We start from the raw sequence: 19,734 nt of genomic DNA, 5'->3' as shown, positions 1-19,734 counted from the left end.
TGGATATGTAGGACGATCACGGTGAAGTTGCTTGCTGCTGTTGACTCGGATGACTGCGCGCACGCGCGCACACACACAAGAAAGTATTAAAAGCCAGCCAGCAAGCCAAACAGTGGGTGCAATGGGCATGGTTTTGATTCACATTCAGCTGCTTAAACAGCCCTATAATTCCTGGTCAAAGAATATTAGTCGCCCTTCCTGCTGCTGCTGCTGAGTGGTCTGAAAGTATCCGGACCAAACCCACAGCCAAAACGGTGAGTTACTATGTACATATACAGAAGAAAAGAGGGGACCAACTGGAATTTTTGTCCTTCTTAGGGCATATTTTTGGGGTTTATGACAATTGTTTATACGTGGGAGGAGGAGGAGGAGGAGGAGGACAAAGAATTAAAACTCCAGGCCTCCCAGTATTTATGTCATATGTTCAACATTATACTCATCATTCTCCTCCTCAACTAGGATGTGTCGAGTAATATGCGTGAACTGTGGAGGTTTTGGGACCTTTTGTTTTTGTTTTGGCTTCGGTGGGAACGCTTGTCCGGTACATGCAAGAGTATGGCTATATATACTTGCAGACAGCTTGGTCTTGGATGGAAATTTGGGTTAATGATTGAGTAAAACAACGCAATCCTCGGAGTCGGCGAAAATTTTGGTTTAATCGAAATCGTTGAACTGATCAAATTTAGTGTATCAATCATGACCGCATAGAGCTGAAATATTGGTGATATATATAGCAATTATATATTGACTGACATGCTAAAATCTTGATCATGTCAGCAATGGATGTTTAAAAGTTGATCATTTTGGGCAATTTTCCAAAGAAAAACCTCATTACTCTCACTTATATGCAATGTTTTACAAGACACTAGGTGCTAGTTAGGTGGTAGGTTGAGGCCTAGCCCCTAGGCGGCTAGGCGAGCACCTAAACGGACTAGGCAGATTTAAGTAAATCTATTATATTTCAATACTTCATAATATATATGTCGTTCTATTTTGTAATTTATGAAGTAATTTATGTCGTTCTATTCTGTTTATACTTAAAATATATATAATTACATCATAAATTACAAAATAGAACGACATATATATTATGAAGTATTAAAACATAATGAAAACATGGGAAACAAGCATATAATTTGTGTTCATTTTAGTATTCAACAAGTTTATTACAATCTATTAAAAAAAATAATGCAAAATGAAAGTTATCTATTTTCTGTCTAAGTGAGTCGCAACCTAGGCGGGGGTGTCTAGGCGTGTCTGGTTGGGTTAGGCGGTTTAGGTGGGCACCTCAACATGTCTAGGCGGACGCCTCAACAGGTCTAGGCGCCATTTCTAAATTTTCAAACACCTAAGCATTAATCAGAGTGGTGACCAACCACCTAACTCCTAGGCAAGACTTAAGCAGTGTTAAACGGAGATTTTTAGAACAGAGCTTATATGAGTGCGCATAAATTAGTAGGCTATGTAAATTTGCCAATTTGGAACTGGCTTTATTCCAGAAGTTTTGTGCATAAACTTAGGCCCGTTCGCGCTAGTTGGGCTCTTTGAAGAATTATACCCACACATTTTTGTAGAAGAGATGAGGAAGTTAGATTATTACGCCTTAGTCAATCAGGTACAACTACTCTTGTAAGGTTGTAATAACACGTTTGCTAATCTCCAAAATGTGAAATGAGAATGCATATGAAGGTTCAAACTGGTATGAAAAGAAATGAAAAATCATGACCTAATCAAAGATGAAAAAGTTTTTATAGCTGCAATTAAGGTCAAAGTGTATATTTCAAAGATAAGAAAAATGTACATTGGATATATCCCTAAGATACGTTGACAAATTTGGGTGTATCAACTTTTCTACGTACTAATTCACCTAATTCAAAAATAGACGCATGATAGTTTCTCTAGCAGTCATACTTCTGCCCCCATTTTAAGTGTCAAATTCCTCCCGATTCGTAAACTAAATTCTTTCAATTTCTTGATATTGTGGCATTGGTATAAGATTAAAAATTTAAATTAGTCCTTTGACTGGATGTCCACCTCAGATTTAACATTAAAACTCCTAATTTATTGGTTTTAATGTTTTTATGTGTATTTTAGTTCCTAAAATACCCCATAATTATATCACCATGAAGATACATCTAAAAATAATAGAGACACCGAATCAGAAATTCAGTTACATATCAAATAAAAAAACACGAATGTAATTATTAATTAGAATTCAAAAAAAAAATATTATATCACCATGAAACAAAACTCAAGAAATCAAATTTTAATGAATACATAATACCAAATAAGTAATATAATGTACCTAAACCATGGTACCTATATCACAGTATCTATATCATGGTACCTATATCATAGTATACCTAATACATGGTACCTCCAAAGTAAAAGGACCTAATCAGAATTTTAACGTACCTAAACCATGGCACCTATGTTGGATTAGTGCACCTCACTTCTACAATGTGCCAAAATATGGATTAGTGTACCATGTGTAGTACAAATATGCAAATCATATACAAATATCGAACTAATATATCATGTATTCAACATACTAAAAACTTAATTTTAACACCCACCACAGAGCTAAACCCTAAAAAACACCCACACGATTTTAGTGGAAATGCTAGACAAAGAAGCAAATCTGCACAACACCATAAAAAGGGGCAATGAAAGATTCATACAACTGAACCTTCGGGTTTAAAATGAAAAATGCAGCACTCATAACTCGGCATTTAAAAGTGGTGATTTTCCAATGTCACATAAGGGCAATGTAGGAAAAATTGAATCAAGAAAACCATCCAAACAAATAAAAGCTGATGTGGATAATGTATGTTGACATGGACGTAGAGTCAAAGGACTATAAACAATATTTAATCTTGCATAAAGACATTTTTCTAACTATAAATTTATCCAAAGGATTAAAATCACATTTTCTATAAACATAATTATAATCTTATACTATATTTTAATACTAATTCTGGATAAGTAAATGCATGCGCATTGGGTACTGACATCTTACACGCATTAAGAGAAGAGACGTCGTGAAGATGGCAAAACAAATGCGCAAGGGATATTGACATTTTTCTCAAATCAAGAGGATATATGGTGAGGATATATAGCCAAGAATGTATTGGGTTGCGTGTATAATCTATACGAAAGAATGAATAAGATTTTTTTTCATCTAAACTTTCAACAAATCGAAACAAAGAAAACGAAAATCTCTATACACAATTACAATCAAATTCAACGAAATTAGTGACGGCTAAATTTAATCAGATTGCCACTATTGTCGCCGTTGTCGATGTACTCACATGATTCACCGTTGAATATCCCACCTCCGCAACCTCACTGCCCAAACCCGCAGCCCATCTCCTAAGAATCCTCAACAGAGACGCTGCCTTCCGCCTTGCCCTCACCGTCCCCACCCCCATCAATCCCCATATCACCCTCTCAATCTCCGGCATTGACGCCAATTCCGCCACCATTTCCGATCCCCCTTTTCGACAAATTGTCACCAGCGTCGCCGCCGCGCTCTCCCTCGCCCTGTCCGACCCTTCTCTCAACACACTTACCAATTTCCTCATCGCGCCGTACGCCGCGGCAACGGCCACTAGTCCACCGCTTCTCACCACAATTTCCAACACAGTCACCGCCTCCTCCGGCAACCCCTCCATCACTTGCAAGGTCGTCTCCACCACCCCACCTTCCACCAATCTCGCCACTGCCTCCCTCTCTCCCGCCAAATTCAATATCGCCACCAAGGCGTCCTTTTTAAAGCATCCGTGCTCGGGTCCATCCCTCGCCAGCTCCACTAACCCGTTTATGACGCGTGTCTTCCTCCCCAGTCTCTTCCTGTACCCGTGCACACCTGATAAACTGAATATCGTAGCCGCCGCATTCCCCTTCGCCTCCCACGTGGCCCCCGACCTCAGCACCTCGATGATGCCGTTAAGAGCTCCGTCCGTCTCCATGATCCGCGTTTTGTTCGCTTCCAAAAGAGAAAGGTTTAGAATCGTCGTCACGGCGTTAACCTGCAGGTTCGGACGGGCCCCACCGACATCCGCGCCCAGGTACCGTACGAGCAAAGGAATAGCCCCAGCTTCCGCAATGCAGGCGCGACAGTCGGCGTCCGTCTTCGCCAGACTCCGGAGCTCGTAAACGACGCCGTTCGCCGCCTCCATGGACTGAGACACCGAAAGCTTATTGACCAGAAACGATGCCGTCATTCTAGTAGCTTCGAGCGCCGCCTTGTTCTTTTTGATGGCGTTGACCAGCCCCTTATTAGTCTCCGCGGTTTCGAAAGGGATTTTCTGCTGGCGGCACCACATGGCGATGAGATTTTTCAACGCGCGGTTGGGGATGAGCTCAGTGTGGCCCAGGGTCTGACCTGTCTTGGGACACGTGTTGTGACCCGCTTCGATCCACAGCTTGATGGACTCACGATCGTACGTCTGCCCGGTCGCCACGGTGACCGGGTCCCGCATTAGCTCCAAACTGATCGGGCACCGGAAATCCGCCGGGAAACTTAATTCCGACGCCGATTTAAGGCGGATTAGGTCCGATGCCGGCGTGGATGATCCGAATAACACGCACTTACCGTAGCGAACGAGTCCGACGAGGGCAACGAGCTGCGACTTGGATTTCTCCTCCGTCTGGTTCTGGAACTCTTCCCGGAGGCTCTTAAGCTCCTCTCTGCAATCCGAAGCATCGCGAATTCCCAATTGCGTGAAAATATCGAAGAGCTTGGAGTGGTCGGGAACGATCTCGCTCCTGAGGCGGTCGAGTATGGAGCAGACCTCGAGGCGCAGGCCGTCGTCTCTTGGATCGACGAACGACTTCGTGGTGCTGCGGGAGCACTGGGTGCGGAGGAGGGAGACGACCTCTTCTACGTCGTCGTTTAATCGTAGCTCCTTGATGGGGAGGATGTCGAGTAAGGTGGAGAGGTCGAGGGTGAGCTCGTGGAAGCTGTTCGCTAGAGACTCGGTCTGGAGGAGGAGCCACATCCGGCTGCCGTTGGAGGAGTCTTCGAGAAGGGTCTGGATCCTCTGGAGCAGGATGTAGAGCTCCTGGAAGCAGAGGATGGCGGAGTGGGAGAAGACGGCGGTGGAGCTGCGGATGATGTCTTCGAAGAAGATGGAGAGGAGGGTTGACCTGCGGATCACGGAGAGGGAGGTGCGGCGCAGGAGGAACTGGAGCGGCTCGAGGGAGGAGATTTCTTGGGAGAGATGGTGGAGGGAGCGGAGGAGGGTCTGGTCGGAGAGCTTGGGCGATATGAAGGCCCCCGCCGAGGGCTGGCGTTTTCGCGGTGGAAATGCTTGCGGAGATATTGCCATGAACAAATCAAATGAATGAATCAATGAAGCAGTAGATTGTTTATCGATGATAAAAAAAAAGATAGGAAAATAGGAAAAAGATAAGGTGTGGTTATATGGGGGAAAATGGACATGGTATTTGACTGTATTTGGATATATTGGTGAAGTTGATAAGCAATGGAGTTGAAAGGGTAGGAAGCAGGTCTTTGTGATGAGAGAGAGAGAGAGAGAGAGAGAGAGAGATAGAGATAGAGGAGAGAGAGAATATTATTTAGTTATGGTATCGTCGGATGGACAACAAAGATGCGGCCAAAGTTGGAGGGCGGGGAGGAATTGAAGCCGTTGGATGATTGGATACAGTCCACAAAATATAACCAAAACCAAATTGATACGATGTGGTCTTCTGTTTTGAAAGTTTTAACTGCCGCCCGCCACTGCACGGTATTTGAACTCTCGTCTAGAAGAGGCTAAAGAGCTTGGTTTGTCTAGGAGCTAGTAACAAACCCACTTTGGGATAATAGCCCATGTATTTCTTTTGAAAAAGTAAAATTTACGACATATGATTTCATGTCTTCAAATGTAAGTCATTCGTTACAAGAAAACAACTTTAATAAAACGAGTTCACAGTTACGTGATATTTCTGCTTAATAGTGTAATGTCATATAGAGAAGTGTACATGTGACATTATATTATTGGTTGAAAATGTTACGATAACAGTAAAATGATTTCGTGTAAATCCTTTTCTCCCATTCATGGCTTCGCCATTGCAAATCTACAACGCATCCCCAATGATTTAACCACATAAATGTGCCTAATGCAGGTTTCACAACATGTAAACGACGACTCACGGTCATCCACAATGACTAAAAGTTAATGGCTCATAGTCGCACTTAATTAGGCAAATGATTTTGGCGTTGTTTTACAAAGGGTAACAACTTGTATGCAGCCGTCTTTCCACCGTCCACAGTATCCAAACTTAATAGCTTACTATTTAATATTAGGGTCCGTGAAAAAAACAAAAGAGGAGAAGCCCTAAACTGACTATATCCTTTGCATGGATGAACTGGTAAGCATTCATCCGATATGGGATGACATGGCATCGCATCGGAAGGCGACGGTAGGTGGAGAGTTGTTAGTGGACTTGGCTTTCCATCGTCATCCACATGCCATCTGCCGATCAAAAGAGTAATAAGATAACAACAACAACAATAATAAAATAATGTAATATTCTCACTGTAATTGCATCATTTCATTTGCTTCCCACTTTTCTTATTTAAGTTGGAAATCGGTTGGCAAAGGCTTTTCCTTGTCCCCGACGTCATGGGGTTTGATATAAGCCTTCATATATAAGTTTGTCCATAAAAGAAGAACAGTGCTAGGAAGATGATGCTGGGCTGACTGAAAAGAAACGAAATCAAATGATAGGTAGGTGCAAAAAAAAAAAAAATGATGGGCAAAGTTCACTGTTTCTGAGTGCGAGGAGAGACCATAAAATCTCGAAAAAAGTCTATTCTAGTCTTCTAAACATTCCCACCTAGCACCGCCTAAACCCGCCTAGGTAGTGGTGGATCCAGGATTTTAAACTTGGGCGGTCCCAATAATAAAGGTAAAAAAATTTATAAATAAAAATAAAATTGAAAAGTTAAATATAATACATTTCATTCAAAAATCATGTGCAAGACAACATTACAAGCTATAAAATCTTAATTCAAACGTCCACAACGAGGTTATATAGTCTGAAAATGTTCCATGATAGCTTCATTACCAATACATGAAAAAACATCTTTCTCAACGTAAACAACTAAGCTATCACTCAATCATTGATCTTCCATTTTGTTGCGAAGTGGACCCTTAATGATATTCATAGCGGAAAATGCCCTCTCCACTGAAGCAGTTGCAACTGGTAAAACCAAAGCCAACTAAACAAGCAAATATACATATGCAAATGTTCGATGAAACCCTTTCTCCATCATTTTCTTAGCAAGCTCATTTAATCCCCCGCAATTGAGAAAAATCATTATCATAACGCACAAAATGAATGTAAATATCAAGTTGATCTTGAAGTGCCGATCTATCTCGATCTGTAAATATCAAGTTGATCTTGAGCTCGAACTACCTGAACAAGTAAATGGTGCTATTGGCTTTGGCTTGAAAAATCTTTCCATATTTCTTATTTCTTATTTCTAAACTACACATTTAACCAAAAACACAAAGCAAATACCAATCAACCAATAAACAAAAACTCCATCTAAATTTCAATTATAAATTGAGTATACAAACATAAAACATATCAACAATCATATCAATAATAGACTAAAAATCTCCACCAATATCTAATATAATTTAATTGAGATTATATTAGAATACCAAAAAACTTACTTGAATTTTGAACCAAATAGTGGTGGCTTGGAGAATTGAAACAAGTGGAGGTATGATATTGGAGTAATGTAATTATAATATGGGATTGGGTTGGATTAGAAATTTAAGGTTTTGGGTGAATATAAGAAAGATGGGGATTAGGGGGAAAAGCAGAGGAACGGAATGGGGGAAAGGAAAGGGAAGGGACTCTTGGGAATGAGCCCATGTGGGGCTAGGCATATAGAATCAAGGACAATTGACAAACGGCACCGGCACCATTTGTCTCATTAGTTTTAAAAAAATAATAATAATAAACAAATTGGCCAAAACATTGCTTTTTGGACCAACTTTTTAAAAAATCGTGTTTTCCTTCTTCTCCTCCGCAGCCCCGCTGCACAGACCTCGTGTTCTCATCGAGGGGTTCCCTGGAAAATTTCTAGCAGCATTTTAGGATTGCTGAGGGGTCCTGGGACCTCCCAAGTCCCTCTGTGGATCCGCCTCTGCGCCTAGGCACCCACCTAGTTGCGACTCTCACTTCAATAGAAAATCAATCCTTTTTATTTTGCATTTTAATTTTTCAATAAAATGTAAGAAGCTTGCTGAATACTTGGACGAACGCTCATTATATGCTTGTTCTCCATGTTTTCAATATGTTCTAATACTTTATAATTTATATATCATTTTATTTTGCAATTTATGTATCCAATATAATTACTTGTGTCTTTTAAGTATAAACAAACACTTATTTATACAATATATAATAAATTTACTTAATATCGCCTAATCCGCCTAGACCGCCACCTAAGCCCCGCCTAGCCGTCTAGGTGTTAGACCCCAACCCGCCACCCGACTAGCGCCTAGGGTCTTTTAGAACCTTGGTTCTAGTACCACCCTACAGTTGCAAAGAACTAGAAAACGAAGTTGAACAATCTCACAAGAGAAAGACACAAAATGAGATAGAACTCTCTATGAATATTTCATACGTCCCATTCTCCTGCCTTCCAACAAGAAGTGAGTTTTACAACCATTTTGTAACATATATTTAGAAATGAAACAGACAATAAACTTAAAGTGAAACTGAAATTATATAATTAAATTAATCTGATCATCCAAAAACACCTTGGCTTTTTTCTTCTTCAAAAGACTACATGTTTATACATATTTGGCGTACTACACATACAGCAAGTGATGCATATAATCAATATTTAATAAAATAAATTTATTAATTGACATGACATGTATACATCACTTGCCATATCAGATGATACAAAACGTAATCTTCTTTAGAAAAGCAAGATATTGATTTCAATGAATTGATTGTTGCTTTATCTCTAATTACAAGTCACATTTCTAGTTTAATTTTAAGGTTCTTTTGTATAAATAGTTGGAGATGGAAACAATGTATTAAAGTTGCAAAAGCAACAAAAGATGGTAGGGTTAAGATCATAAGATACTTTGAGTTTTAAAACCCTAGCCTAATTCAAGACAAAAGCAACGGACAAGATTATGATTTTACTTGATAATATGGTTTGATGGTTTTTGAGTACAATTTCTTACGGTGTTTAAATACTCACATCAAGCCTTATCTTCAAGACAAAAATAAAATAGCGAATCATCAAAATCCTAAAAGCTGTTTTCTTAAAATACATATTTAGAAAGTCCAGTGTTTGATTCACTATCACCGTATTTTCTCGGTTTATGTTCTTTCCTCTGTTTTTGTACCTTGTTTTCTATTTCATGTTTCAAGAGAGTAAGATTTATGTCCATCTTCCTCCTCTCCTCATCTTTTCTTGTATTTTTTTTTTCTCGTTTTATGAATAGTATAGTTTATATCCCTCTACCTATGTGTGATTTATCGTTTTCTCAATAAAACTCCCTCGAAGAACCCCCGAGGTTTTCTAAAAAAAGAAAAACAGAATATTAAAATAGGTATTGGACTAGCAAATTTCGTCAAATTGCCATAATAATAAAACCTTTAAGATACTTATTTGTGTCAGCGTCTCCTTGCAACGAAGAATTACACAAAATATGACCCTATCGGACATTGAATACCCCCAACTTTAGAATTCTTATAACTCGTTTTTCTCAGACATGCGCATGTCGAGTTGTTGCACAATTCCGCCCACGAGCTGTTTCCACATCATGCATGCTACGTACATACTTTATTTTGATGTATTGGTGCACCGAATTTTTTCGTGCTCTTGTCTTTATCAACCAAAACCTGAAAAGATTATTCCCAAAACCAGACTCACTAAAATCCTATTATTTCTTTGTTTTTGTACCAAACAGCTCATCTCACATGCACAATTTGCACACGTGTCTAAAAGGAATACGCGCTCTGTGACCTTCGTTCTACGTTCTCTCTACGAGCACGAGCTAGATGCCGTGTTACCGACATCATATTAGATAAACTAATTTAATTAGTCAACTACTTAATACGTGATTAGATTAAGAGCTCGTTTGGATGTACTTTTAAAATGATTGAAATCGTTTTTGGAGAAAATGTTTTTGGAACAATCTTTAGTAAAAATATAAGTAATTCCTGGAAAAACATTTAAATTGCTCCCTGAAATACGCACATAACTGGTACTTATTGCAGAAAGTACTTCAAGTGCTTTTGGAACCCAAAAATATTTTCTCTAAAAGCGTTTTCAGTCATTTTAAAAATACATCCAAACGAACCCTGTTTTGGTTCGTCTCAACCACCTTAATCATATGGTGATTGAAAGAAGGGCAAACCTGCCCTCTAAACTGAGCTCCACGTCTACTACTTGGCCCTCAACAATTATTAATATTATCGAGAAACACTTAAAAAATCAGATCGCAATAGAAAAGAAAAAAAAAATCACTTGTCAATTGGTATATGTTAGCTCCGGGCATTGGAAATGCAAACAACAATTGAAGTAGTTTACTTACTTTAAACTTGAAGTAATAAGAAAACATAGAATACGGATGAGTTACTTCACTAAGGGAGAATAGGTCCCTTATTTTGGAAGGTACAATCTTTGAAATAACTTTTAAGTAAGATTGTTCTGAGAAGCTTTCCCAGCAAATAATTAGTACTTCCCACCTCAGAGCTTAACCCCGATATTTTCAGGTTAAGCTCTACCTGGATTAATTCGTATAAAAAACAATTGGTTAAAGGGTCTAACAGTGTTTTAAGTGTTTTTAACTATAAACTGGAGTGTTTGATAATACTTCTTCATGAACACTCCAATTAATACATGCATGGTTGTTTTAGCCCTATTCTCCTTGATGAATATTTTACTTGCTATATCTTGACACACTTTTGTTAAACGGATCAACTATATTTTCCTTTGATTCAACATAATCAATGAAAAATATTCCACCGTAGAGCAAATTTTTAATATTATTGTGCATTCGTCTTATATGTCGTGGCTTTCTATTATACAATTTATTCTTTGTTTTTACCCTCTTGCTCCTTTTCTTCTGACGAGGGAATTTCTCTTTCATGTTTCTCCTTCAATGACGTGAGCCTTGGCTTCCATAGATGAAGCCACACCAATCTTCTCACTCTTCCTTTTATCTCCTTCAATACGAAGTCTCACAACCAATTCCTCCATGGTCATCTCCTTATGATTGTGTTTCAGATGGTTTTTGAAGTCTTTCCATCCATGTGGCAATTTTCCTATGACAGCAGCCACATGAAAATTAGAGAGAAAGTGGATTGGAGGTTTAAAGTTGTTTATTTAGAATTGTAGGCCTTGATGTGAGAGAGAGAGAGAGAGAGAGAGAGTTTATTCAGAATTTCATACTTTGGGAGCATGGTGGAGCCATGGCAGATGGATGAAGGACGATGGGGATAGAAAATGGCTGTTTGGATGTGTGTTAACAAAGTAAAGGGGTGATTAGGGCTGTTTCTATTCGAACTCACGGTTTTTTCCATTAAAACTCCAACAAGTAACACTTGGCGTCCGTGGGTTTTGAGCTGCATGTAACCAATTGGTTCGGCTGCCCCCAACACATCAGCACTTTGAAGCCATCGACAACACACGACATGACACTGCCAACTGCCGAGTTTGGTTAATTACAAGGGCCAGCTGTGTTTTATATTAAGTAGGCACTTAATATTTAATCAGAGCCAGTGTTTTGGACAATACAATGAGCTAATCAGATCTATAAAAACCAATAGTAAGATAAAGACTCTGCTTCAAATACAAGAGCATCAAAATAGAACCAATATTTGGAACCGCAGAGAAACTGTCATAACTCAGTGGTAATTGGTTACCCGTCTAATCAATATCTCTAATGAGTAACTTACATGACACGAGTACATCGTTATTGTGTGTTCTATATCACTAAAATAACGCCGCGTAGAGAGAAACTGGCACATGCATTGTATCATTCACACAGGATATCACGGTAATAGTGTACCGTTGTCATGAAAATCCTCCTTAAGTAGAGCCATTTATGGTTTGTTATCCACCTATTAGGTAATGCGTCCTAACCTGAGAGCTTAGGGTATACTTAATTTAATCTCAGTTTAAAAATGATGAGGTCACAAACTCAACTTATGATCCATCATGACACTGATTGCTCTCTAGTCTCTACTTGGTTGCAAGTTTACGCCACAACACTCCGTATCTGATCATGATCGCAAGCAGCAATCAATCTGCTAGCATTGGAAAAGAAAATTTTTAAAACTAAATTTGGTTCATGCTACACTTCAATTGCTTCATATGCAAGTGACACTTTTTGTTCTTGATTAGGCAAGACACGACAGACAGCTTACCATTTACCATTTCTCGTATTGGGGAGCATGATTTGATGTTTCTCCTATTGGGGAGCATGATTGATGAGTTCCCATAACAATGTGAGCATCTCCAAAATGTTCAAAGTTGTGAATTCTCACAACCTAAAATCGACAGAATAAAATCTAAAGTTGAACCAACCCAATTCAATTGGGATGTGTAAGTTTAGATTGATAATTCTGGCCTTTTTGAATTTAAATAGTATCCCAGAGTTGGCCCAAATGATATATTGGTAACAAATACTTAGCAGGCCCAAGCAATATATGCAAGTGCCCACAACATTCAATATGCTTATACACGTTTTTTATATTACTCTTAAAAAAAAAAAAAAAAAAAAAAAAAAAAGAGAGAGCTATTATCTCATCATGCATTCATTCCTCTTGTAACAGGGATGCAAGATGTACTGGAGTGCTAATTTTGAAGACTAGACGATAATCAATTAGCAAATGCCAACCGTGTTACACAACGAAATTGAAATATTAGGTTTGGGAAGCCAATTTATTATCCACTACAAGGTTTGATTTGCGATAAATATGTCGAACTCGAGTAGCAGGCTAGCAGCCATTAATATTTTTTTGTTGTTGTTGTATGAAGCGATAAAATGATTTTATTAATAAAAACTAAACGATTATAATGGATGACAAATGAGTACATTTTCTTTAGTGGCTACCAACAAAACTTTCAATTTGTTCATACACTGGAAGAGAAATTTGCAGTCAGTCCCTTTTCCTTGGTACAAAATCTGCAAACTTCTCTTCCTTCAGAACATGTTCTTTCTGTTTATTAATCCCACTAGCCCACAACTGCCAACCTTAAAAGTTAAATCTAACTTCTTAAAAAATAGTAATAGTGGGATCGTTTTGGGATTTATGGTTTTTGGAACTATAGTCAACTTCTTAATCAAATCGCAAGTTGAAGTTGTACAGATTGGAATACAAGAAGAGACAATAGCAGAGTTGAATGGACTTTTAAGCTGAGCATTACTTAGTTGTGCAGTTATACACCGTAAGTGCTCAAATACCATATTTAAGCAGCATTCAACTTAAAAGTTTCTGAGTCTATTGTTTATTGTGATAGATCAATATTAAGAGTGATTGTGTTCTTGGTGATTGTACTTTTGTGCTTGTGATTGTCTTTTACGGGTTTATTTTTGTTTGTTTAATTGTGCAAATTCATTTCAAATCAATTTGTTAGTCACTCGAGAAATGTATCCAATAATACTCTTGTATTATTTGTGATAATTAATAAATACCACTTTATTCTTGTAATAAATAAAAAAAATTAAAAAAAAAAAAAAAAAAACTCTAAATGTTTATGCTAGATGCATGTATATATTTAGGGTTTTGGTCCACCTAATTTTGAGTGTTGGATGCTTTATTAATTATAATATTTGGACACTCAAAATTTGTACTTAATTAATATATCTATATGTGTACGAACTACCTAATAGTGATGCTAACACGTGTTTAATAAAGTTGTATCTCTACATATGGGATCTTTTACACACAATGTAGGTGTTTGAGTTGGATATATAAACTCCAATATATTCATGTGCTCTATAGAAAATTTGGAATTAAGGTTGAGTCACGGACGGCTAGGGGGATTTAGATAAATTTTTTATATATTTTGTAAATAAGTTCATAATGATACTTACAAAAAAATTATACTTGTATGAAATTCATAAATAAGATAATAATAAAATGATAAAATGCAAAAAGAGTATCCAACAAGTCCAAAATTTAAAAACACATTAAGCATAGATGCCATATAACCATAGTAAGGAGTATTGTAGGATAACACATGTACAACAAGTTCACAATGTTAAACCACTTAGACTTAGATAGGATTTTTTTTTAATTTCATTAAAAAAAACCGCCTAGAGCCCAACCGATTTGTAAGAAAACGTCTCGGGTCACCACCGTCCAGCGCCTAGGCGACCATCTAGGCCTTTTTTTATAACATTGGTTGTTACACATAATGACTATTTATGAATAAATAACAGTTTGATATATATGTTACACTTTTGTATGCATGTCAAATTGTGATATATAATTATAAAAAAGAAAAAGAAAAAAAAAACTATTTATATACAATAAGCCAAGCGATTTCCGCATGCGAATCCAACTGATCTCTTTCAATTGTTGCATTTCATTTCAACTATTACTTCACAAATGCTACATAAAGAAAAAAAAAAAAAAAAAACCCTAATTGTAGTCTACATAAAGTATCGAAGAATCAGGGTTAGTTTGGTATTGTTGCGTTTTGAAAAAAACTGCTTCTGCTGTACTGTGAGAATAAGCAGCTGTGAAATAAAGCAGCAGAGTTTTTGGTAAATTTTTTTGTAAAAGTGCTTTTGAAAAAAAAAAAAAAAAAAACCAGTATTAAAGTGTTTAGTAGACTTTTATGTAAAACAAATGTGAAAAAAAACAGGTTTTTCAAAGATGGGTTTTGCAGCTTCTTATTTTTGGCTAATGTTTACCAAATATAAAAACAGCTCCCAACTTTTTTTATAACAATTTTTTTCAAATTCATCGCAGTACCAAATAAGTCCTCAGTCAACCATCACAAGGTTATTATATTTCAGTCAACCCTAAACATATGATGCCGTAAATATATTTAACCAAAAAGTCATGGCAAATTGCCGAAAGAAACTTGTACCAGAATCTGAAAAGTTCTAAGAGATGTCAATCATTGCCTAGGCTGCACTAGCAGGTAATATACAAATAAAAAAACCAAAAAAGGCGAAAAGCTATCGCAAAATCATTAAAAAATTCGCCAGTTTAGGCCAATTTTAAACCTTGGGTAAAAGCTGTCGAATATGAAAACCCTTTACTTGTAGCCACCTTCCGAAACTTGTAGAAGAAAAATTCAAGCATAGAAAGCGTACAAGTGAAAAAAAAAAGAAAAAGAAATCCATAACACGGATTTGCCATTTGGTTGCGTGCGTGCGTGGGGAAAGAAGAGGTCCCAAATGGAGGCAGATTGTTGCACTCCTAATATGGTGCCCTGTTCATGCCTTCTTATTTTGTGCGGTTATGGTTAAGTTATGTCAATATTTTATATTGATTTTTTTATAAAGATCATAAGACAAAAAACAATAGGATTATAAAATGTTACGTGGCTTAACCGTGACAGCACAAATAGGAAGGCATGAAGAGGGCACCATATCAGAAGGGCAGACAATCTGCCTCCGTCCCAAATAGCCTTTTATTACATGAATATTTGAATGGGACAGAACACTGCACCGATTTGCCGCGTTCTCTTATTGCGTGAATGTTGAAGGATCAGGATCCTCTCCTGATCTAAGGATGAGGATCATCCTGATCAAGAAATGTGGGCCGTTGGATTTCATCCAACGGTTATAATTATTATAACTTTATAGGGACCCTCCTGTTTGTAGCCGTTGGATTTTCATCCAACGACCCACACTCCTTGATCAGAAGGATCCTCATCCTTAGATCAGGAGAGGATCCTGATCCAATGTTGAACATCAACGTGAATGAGAGTCTGCAAATTTACAGTACTGTTTGACATGTCAAAAATAAAACCGTATAAAAAGACTAATTAAGAGTTAGCGAATTGGATAATTCGCATGAGTACCACTCATGTCAAAGTCTCACATTTGGGGCAATTCATGCATTTGTTCGTCTCAACTCTCACAGTTTCATATTTAACAAACACACAGAGACAAACCCACCCCGGGAGCCCCAAGGAAAGCTATCTTTGGTCACCACCATGGCAATAAGCACTACTAGAAATTGTCATTTGCCCGACTAAAGTTTGGTTGATGAACATGAACTCGTTGGGTAACGTTAGTTTGCCCGACGAAAATAAAAATTTTGTCAGACAAAAGTGATTAACATTTTAAATTTTTTTCAAAGACATTAGCCAACGAAGTATTTTAATGAGCAATGTCACATCCCGGCCCGGGGTGGATCACTTCCCGGGCCCGCTCTACCACCGTAGCACGATATTGTCCGCTTTGGGCTTACCATTCCCTCACGGTTTTGTTTTTGGGAACTCACGAGCAACTTCCCAGTGGGTCACCCATCATGGGATTGCTCTAGCCCCCTTCTCGCTTAACTTCGGAGTTCCTACGGAACCCGAAGCCAATGAGCTCCCAAAAGGCCTCGTGCTAGGTAGGGATTGGAATATACATTTAAGGATCACTGCCCTAGACGATGTAGGATGTCACAATCAAAGTTTTCGTGCCAAGTGGTGCGAGAATTTATACGCACACAAATTAAACCCTCTTTTCGTCAAATTGTAGTAAGTATATAAGTAGGGATCGTTCTGGACCGGGGATTAGGAGGGATTGTTAATCACTTGGATTTGACTCAAAAACGTAAAAACATAATAATAAACACTAAACTAGACTCAAAGAATGTAAAACTAAACTTTAAAACACTAAGACAAACCAAAGACTCAAAATGCTTTTAAAAACACAAACTAAAATGATTTCTAACTAAATTGACATTAAAGTAAAGGGGGATTTAAGTTTATACGAAATTAAATTAAATGAACAAATTTAAACAGAATGTAAATATGAATATGATGAAAGTATGGATGAATGGATGCTAGCCAAGGGGTTCATCTCCACACATGTTACACTTGCATAATAAAATGATTTCCAATTGCGTTTCAATAATTCATTAATTCTCAACACTCCAAGTTAATTAGATCCGCTTAAATTAACCTTCAAATCTTCCTAACGTTATTGAATTGGATGATTGCATACGACAACCCAAAACATTCCCCACAAGTCCCCTACATGATTGCATAATAGAGATACAAGCAAGAATCATTACACTCTATGAAGATTATAAGTTTTGACGAGGCATTCGTTACTATGGAATACGCATGAAACTTATGCCAAGAATTCGTTTAACGCGATTGTTTATAAGCAACCTCCACTACTTGTGAATATAAGTTCGTAACTATTAGGTGAAACTCACTTATATTCTAGCGTCATATTCATGCATGAAAATTAAGCGCGCATTCTTAATAAACATACATAAATAAGTTATCAATCAAACGGTTAAACAAATTGAATCAACAACTTATGAAATGCAATTAGAAGTAATCAAATCAAAATGCAAGCATAAACATATATTTCGAATCACCCCCTAGCTAAGGGGGGGGTTTAGTTCCTCATACAAAACAAAGAGAATTAAAATTAAACATTGAAATCAAAGAAACACCTAAACATTCCAACAACTCAAACTTGAATTGTATGAACGTTTAGGCCCTCTTCTCTTCCTCTTTATTGTAGCATAAGGTCTAAGGATAGTTGGTTTGGGGGAATGGAAGTGTGGAATGGAGTGAGGAGTGATGGAAATGGAAAGATGGTTTTTGGATTCTAAGGGAGACTCACGGCTAAGAGAGAAAAGGATGTGTTTGTGGTGTGTTGTGTATGAAATGAGATGATCATGAATGAATGAATGCAAGGGTATTTATAGGAGTAGTGGAGGGAACATATGGCTATGTCATTTGTAGGTGAAGTAGGTGGATGTTGTAGGTGAAGTAGGTGGATGTTGTAGGTGAAGTGGGTGGATGTTGTAGGTGAAGTAGGTGGATGTTGTAGGTGAAGTGGATGTTGTAGGTGAAGTAGGTGGATGTTATGTTAAGTGATAAGTGATAAGTGATATGATATGTGGTTATGATATGATAAGTGGTTAAGTGGTGATGATAAGTGATAAGTGATTAAGTGATATGATATGTGGTGATGATAAGTGATAAGTGCATGTGGGTTAACTAATGAAGGAAATGCATGTGCAATGACAATGTGTTAGAATGGATGTGTGTTATGCATGGCATGATTGGGATTAGGAAAGGTTTAAATGTCCTAAAACTAAAGAGAACAAGGTTCCAACACTTTGGCTCCAATTAGGTCTTCAATTTCGTCCAACACTTTGGTTTCAAGCATAAGCTATCCGTCCTTAGCCCAAAAGTTCTCCAAAAGTCTCCAAAATGCATCTTTTTGCTCCTTTAGCCCTTTGGACCTACAAACACACGAAAATAGCTTAAAGTACTAAAATAACTAAAGAAACATAACGTAAATGTACGAGAACAAGCCATTTAAGTCGCATAAATATGCTCCTATCAAATACCCCCACACTTAGCTTTTGCTAGTCCTCGAGCAAAACAGAAAAACAAAACAAAAAGAACAAAACACAACCTACACCTTCCAACAATCGTATCAGGGACTTCCAATGCACATGACAAGTTAAAAATCATTAGTCTCACAGATTTGAGCCATCTTTACACTTAAGTACATTCTTAATCATAGTCACCACATACTAGTTCACAATTAAGCAATTAAAACACATTTCAAATGTAGTAACATGCCTTTAGAGAATTCCCTCAATTTCTTACTAGATGTACTCTCGTTTTTCACACAGATTTTCTGACTACACACCCTACACTAGGTATATGTGAGAAGATTGATGTAAACATGTAGACGAACACTCACATATTTATAATAAGGAAAGCATTTTCTGGAGTTAATAAGCATGTTTAGATATGATCTCATGAATGGAATGCTACTACTTAGACGCGAGAACCAGTGACCCCATAAGCTCATACCAAGTTCAAACTCCACAATTGAAATACATAACACTCAATATAGAAGTCAAAGGGTAGTAACGGGGCTAGGGTATTGGCTAACAATGAAAGGTGAAGGATAAACAAACATTCTTAAAGCAATAGTGAGCAAAGTATTGAATTAGGCACTTAGAATTCCCTTAAGAACGCAGAAGTCAACTTTGAACACCCAAGGGAAAATCACACAAAACTTAGGGCCATATTCAACTTTTTGGACCCTTTCTTCAACCATCAACGCTCGTGAGTTCATTCTTACTTATTTTCACTCCTTTTTTTTTTTTTTTTTTTTCTTTTCTTCTTTTTCTTTTGAATCTCAAAACATACATATAAACGTAAGAACAAACTTTTACTCCCCCACACTCATTTTCTTGCATAATGTAACTCAAAAGGAATTCATTTAAGTCATGCTCACTAAACTTTAAGAACAAGGGTATAGGAAAGTCCTACTCTAAGCTAGGTAAGGGGTGATGTGGGTAAACAAGAAATAAAGGCAAAACGAGGCTCAACGGGGTTAAAACTTACAACATATACGAAGTATGGGAAGTAAGGCTATTTGGCTATGGTGGTGGTCACTACACAACTTCTTCTTGAATATGTGTTATGCAAATCAATAACATGCTTTGAATGAAATGGGCATGAGTTCTAGCATTTGGAACTATATGATGAAACGCCTTCTAAGTAGTAACCAA

The 19,734-nt window shown here is 37.6% G+C and overlaps 1 long non-coding RNA gene and 1 pseudogene across 2 annotated transcripts; both read right to left on the bottom strand.

The window, feature by feature from the left end:
* Positions 1-3,114: 3,114 nt before the first annotated feature.
* Positions 3,115-5,689, bottom strand: LOC137723490 (U-box domain-containing protein 16 pseudogene; annotated as a pseudogene). Its single transcript, XR_015961785.1, has one exon. The product of XR_015961785.1 is annotated as a U-box domain-containing protein 16 pseudogene (transcript).
* Positions 5,690-6,176: 487 nt separating this feature from the next.
* Positions 6,177-7,915, bottom strand: LOC148697602 (uncharacterized). Its single transcript, XR_015961255.1, has 2 exons — positions 7,692-7,915; positions 6,177-6,482 (listed from the first exon to the last, which is right to left on the bottom strand). It is a non-coding gene; the product is annotated as an uncharacterized LOC148697602 (long non-coding RNA).
* Between the last annotated feature and the right edge of the window lie 11,819 nt (positions 7,916-19,734).

The sequence above is a fragment of the Pyrus communis genome, chromosome 4, assembly GCF_041283825.1.
Source record: "Pyrus communis isolate YQ-2024b chromosome 4, ASM4128382v1, whole genome shotgun sequence".
Lineage (NCBI taxonomy): Eukaryota > Viridiplantae > Streptophyta > Magnoliopsida > Rosales > Rosaceae > Pyrus > Pyrus communis.
This window is presented reverse-complemented; position numbering and strand designations above follow the sequence as displayed.